This window comes from Chiloscyllium punctatum, chromosome 26, assembly GCF_047496795.1.
Source record: "Chiloscyllium punctatum isolate Juve2018m chromosome 26, sChiPun1.3, whole genome shotgun sequence".
NCBI lineage: Eukaryota > Metazoa > Chordata > Chondrichthyes > Orectolobiformes > Hemiscylliidae > Chiloscyllium > Chiloscyllium punctatum.
The window spans coordinates 39,117,162-39,122,725 of NC_092764.1; the positions used below are offsets into that span (position 1 = coordinate 39,117,162).

Below are 5,564 nucleotides of genomic sequence, written 5' to 3' on the forward strand. Positions count from 1 at the left end.
ATCAGAGTCTGATTAGAGTGGTGCTCCCCGCATTCCCCACATTCCCACCTCCCTCACCAACCCCCCCCCCCCCCCCCCCCCCCCCCCCACTACCACCACCACCCAACAAGAGTTAAAGGCAGAATTGTGCAGTTAAAACTGCACTCATTCAATATCAAACATTCCTGACCAATCAGGATTCCCTGAGCAGTAACAAATATACTTGAGTTAAATGCAGAAATCAGTAAGTTCTGACCAGTTCCCTGATAAACTGGCATGATGTGTTCTTTTGCCACCCTCGCAGATACATGCGCATTCTGGGAGAGCGAAATTCCTCCTCAAGTTTCAGCAGAAACAAAAGGAGCTACTTGTCATCTTCACATTTATATGAGGAGAATACACTTGAAAAACAGTCTGGAATTTCATCAATTGCCCTCTGACCTTAAGGATGATGGTCCTATTTCAAACCTTTTCTTTGCTCTCTAAATCCTTGAATTATGGTGGTCTCTCCCACATACACACCCATCTCTCCAGAAAAGTCATTCTTGACTCTGACCAGTCAGGTTTTCATGCTGCCACAGCGATAAGATATCTTACTCTCTCTTCACCTCAGGACTTTCAGCCTTCTTTTCAATTAGTGGAGTGATGAACCTTTCTTCTGAAGCTCTTCTCCATCTCTTTCTCCTCCTACTCCTTTATGACCCATCTCTTTCATAAATCTTTGGGTCACACTAGCTAATATTTTCTTCTTGAGGTCAAATTATGCTTCTGTGAGACTTTTATTTTATCTTACGAATGATCAGCATTCTTCATGTCTGTATTGTAATCAATCATTTCCTCTACCAGAACACAAGACGGCGAGCCAGAAATTTCTGTTGACAGGAAGCTATTCCACTCCATTAATGTTTACCTCAGCTGTGGTATGATCATCACAGGAGGATAGAATAAATGTGCCAGTTGTCATGGCAGCCACCATAGCATCTTCATTCAATGACACTCATCCATCCCTCATTTGCCACTGTGGGGGGAGTGGGGATGCAGGTCAGGTCCACAATGGAAGCAGGGGAAATCAGACAGGCCTAGAGGGGTGCAGTGGAGGATTTGGAGTTTTAGTTGTTCAGTTTGGGCAGTGCGTTGTAAAGTTTGGGTTGGGTTCATGAGGTCTAGTTTTTAGGTCAGATCGAAACTAGAATTGTGTGAGGTGGAGTAAAGGTGTGGTTCGAGTGCAGTGGTGGGTGCAAAGGTATCTTTGGGGTTGGTTGGGGAGGAAGGGTTGGGGAAATTCAAGCATTCATGAGTGATGGCTGTGTCAGTGGTTTGGGAGTCAGTTTTATAATAAACCAGGAAGTACAGCAGGTTTTAATTTCTCTAATGTTTCCTGGCTAAGTTTTCAAGAACAAACCAAAATCTCTGACTCCAGCTCAGAGTTGGGAAATTCTTTGGAAGGTTCCAGACACTGGGTAATTGGACATTGTGGATTTCAATTCCTGGACAACTCACACACAGCAAGCATTTTGGCACATCCAAGAATGCACATTTTTCAGGGTACATCTAGTCTGTTATCCAGACGGCAGAAGATCTGGGCCTATATGATTTTTTGGTGGTTCATGAAGACGTGAACAACAGTCAGATATTCTAGTCACAGAAGCCTGAAGCCCCTTAACCTGCTATTTTGACTATTCCGTTGATGCTGCTGAATTCTGGTGTTTCTTGTTCCAATCCATGGAGACTCATGATGTTGCCCAGTCCTTGACTGGTTTTACTACACTCCCTTATATTTTAGGCTATTTAGTCCTGCAGAGAGAGAGAGAGAGAGACCTAAGCAGAGAGAGAAGGGATGAGGTGATGCCTCCTGCAAAGAAGAGTTTAGATGTTTGGGCCTTTACTTGGCGCAAGTCTGTTGAGATTGAAAAAAACTGAAAGAGAATCAGTTTGCAGACGTGTGACATGGACAGCAAGTGTGGAATGTGTTGAGGAACAAAGTTGGTAATTCAACAGACGTTTACATGCTTAAAAAAAACAATGTTAAAAAGTGAATATTGAGAATGAGAGGTTATACAGTGTCCCCTTGGAGTTTCAGTGGTTCAGATTGGTCTGGAGTGGGGCATGGGGTGGAGGAGACTTTTAATGGAAGGAAAAATTGTTGATATTTGTGGGGACCACAGGGAAAGGACTTTTCCAAATATTCTGGAGATCTGAAGGGCTGTACTCACTCATGTGAATTTTCTAAGGTTGTTGAAGTGCTTACTGTATCGTATCCAGATTGTGATTTCTAGTACCGATGATCTTAGGAATTTCTCTCCATATGTGATAATTAAATGCTTAGGGGTCCTTCCTCCAATGGTTGGAAAAAGAATGTCTCTAGAAGAGAATGGGTGATCTTTACACTCTCCACATAACACACTCACCCAAAAGCAACACAGAGTTAAAAATTGCGAGCGAGTAACTGTGCACCTTTCTTCATAACTGCCAAAACGACCTGCTCAGAGCCACCAATGCATTTTGATATAGCAGTGCAAGTGGGTCTTTTTTAGCCTCACCAAGTACTTCACACAGTTTTTTAATGTGTCACCTATCGTCGTTTTGTGGTATTCAGCCTATTTACATTTAGAGCTAACACCATTTAATATATTATAGGATGGTTGATCACTCAAGAGGTGGTATATGCATATTTAACATGCTGGGGATACTTTCCAAATTTACACACTGTGGCTTGGGATGTGTTTTAAGTGAGCATCAGTATAAATTGCTGTTAAAGCTTGCAGTTTCCAACAACCTACCTGTCAATTTCAGGTCAGTTTCATATATTCAGAATCATCCAAGCAGTGATCCCTGTGTACTCAGGCTGATTTAGAAGCTAGACTGTCACTAAATAGATTACTGCAATAAAATGTAAGTAACTTTTAACAGAACAATGATCAGGATGAAATGAGTATAGAAATTTAACCAGGGGACAATGTGCTGTCATTTTGTTATACATTTCAATATGGGCTATAAAAGGCACAGTATTTGAGCACTGCAACCAGCTGTGATGTCTGGATGTAGTGTTCTTATCCATTTAGATTTATTAAAGCATGAAACAGATAGCTCCTGCAGAAGGTAAAATTTACAAAAGACCACCTTCCTTTCCATGTGCCGAAGTATTGTTGTTTGCAATTAAGATAAATTAATAAATAATTAAAGATATAAACATGTGAAGTGATGCAAAACTAATCATTTAAACATGTTAACAGTTGTTAAATGCTCGAACCCTTGAATTATTTAAATCCTTTGTGCTTTTTCTGGAAAGGCTAGAATTACCCAAAATATGACATTGTGAACAGAATTATAAAACACCACCACCAAGGCTTTAAGATACGACACAATTATGTCTCATTTTCATTAAGTAATCTGAAAGATTGGAGCCCAGGAATTCTTCCATGTATATTTGAAAATGTAACATACGTGGTCCTAATAACCCCGAAGCTGCACCCTCTTTCTTTTTCCCCACCTCATCCACTTCCTAACACACCTCCCTCCACGGGTTTTGCTTGATCTATAGTGTGATTCATCCCTGGTGGGAATTGACAGTCGCTTTCATTTTCTTACATTTTTTTTTCCCTCTGCCAAGGTCACGGTGAAGAGAGCCTCGAAGTTCTCAGCATTCGTCCTCCTTCACCCTTCCACCAGCTCTTGGTCATGAATCATTCCGTCTTCAGATTGAACTCCTGATGCTTCGGTTCCAGAAAACAGCCCGACTTCCGCAATTTTTCTTCATTCTCACTAACAATTTGGTAATGAAATATTGATTTTTAGTTAGATTCAAATAGATGTTATTAAGTTTGCATTGATAAATCGTTCTTTTTTGCAGGCTGGAGGTACTTCAGTCAAATTCTAACTACGCATTCATACCTTGTGATGTATTAATTTGACATATTTGTCACACAGCTGCCCGAACAGAATGAAAGGAGGTTGTGTGCTGTAAGTGTGGCTATTTCAGAAATGAGACATCATTTTAGGTGATTTATTTTTAAGAATTTTAAGTTCAAACATGTTCATCTTTCTGAAACCTATTCATTGCCTGCCTCTCCCACAGAAAGAAATTCTACATGATGTTAGCCACTATGGCAACATTACCGACTACAGCTTGATCTCTTCACAATTTCAAAGGTGGGAGAACTGACCGCTATCGCTGATAAAACTCACAAACTTTATTGGAATTCAGAAGATTGTTAAATAAGTCGACAGTCAGCCTGCCTCCCTGGGACTCATCGTGGTTTGAAGACTTTGAAAAGGAAGGAAGCGACACCTTTATAGTTCATCCAGAAATAATTTGCAAACAGAAACTAGACAGTGAGCTGTGTGTACTAACAGTTGCTTCAAGGTCATATCAACATTGAAGCCTGTTGGCTACAGATAAAGCAGTAACACTCCCCCTGTCCAGCTGCCTGTTTCTTCGGCCCAAACATTTTGAACTGTAAATTGTCGATGTATTTTTTTTATATTTTAGTTTTGTTTAGCTGAAAACTGCAGTGCTGTAAATTATTGCTTTCCTTCAACTTTCTAATACAGCTATAATTTCTCAGATGTCCCCACGTTTGTATTGCAACAGGTTAGATGACATCTGACAGATAGTAAAATGGACAATAGTCAAAGAAATGACCCATTAGTTGAATTTCTTATCCTGATTTCTGAATTGGCTTCCTACTATTTTGATGACAAGTGCCATTTTGGAGGAGGGGAAAAAATGTGTTCTTCAGCAAGTCCTCCACAAAACTGATAGGTCCAGATTCCATAAAGCTGCCTGCTGTCTTGTGTTGTGAAAAGAATCAGCTTTTCCTGGGAACGCCATTACTGTGTAATGAGGCATGCAGCAAAATATACCTTCAGCAGCACTTGATGAAGGCTCACTGACACACCAGACCGGACTGAAATGTTTTTGTGTGTTCTTCCTTATTTTGTCCATCAATCATGTCATTAGTCAAAGCAGACAGCCTTGTCAGCTGGGCACAGATGCAGACTGGCAGCAGATCAGTGGACAGGTGTTAGAGCTTTCCCAAAACAACCTCTTGTCAAGGCCTTATATAAAGGGCTTAGTGCCAGTTAGAGACAAAGGGAGGGAGAAGTTGAGGTCATGAATGCAAGGGAGTACTCCTATCAAGACATTTTTAAGATTGTTACATTAATAATGAAAGAGTTTTATGCGTCACAGCTATTTTACTACTTATTAAAATAAATCCTGCTCACTCAAAAATATATTTCAAGGGAAATGAAAGGGATTTTTAAAAAAACAGATCCATAATCTCAATTGGACAGGACCAAACAGTATAGATTTGAAATAGACATCCGCATATGAAATACCAGGTTGCACAGAAACAAACTTACCTTTGACTAGCAGAAAGTACTTTTCATTGATAGGTTTTCAAGAATGACATCCTGTTTTTTTCTTAAATGTCATTGGGGTAGATCATGAGGCAGAGTTTTGAGTAAACACAAGAAAATACCAGTTGCGCATTTTTATCCAAAATGTGAGCCCAGCTGTGAATCATATTTCTGGCATATGTTATTTTCTAAGAGAGTCGGTGTGGAGGGATCAAGTTTTACAA

General features: G+C 40.2%; 1 long non-coding RNA gene across 1 annotated transcript; it reads left to right on the plus strand.

Annotated features, from left to right (window-relative positions):
• Positions 1 to 3,649: 3,649 nt before the first annotated feature.
• LOC140496163 (uncharacterized) lies at positions 3,650 to 4,167 on the plus strand. The gene is made up of 3 exons (XR_011964190.1): positions 3,650 to 3,752; positions 3,830 to 3,939; positions 4,055 to 4,167. It is a non-coding gene; the product is annotated as an uncharacterized lncRNA (long non-coding RNA).
• Positions 4,168 to 5,564: the final 1,397 nt, after the last annotated feature.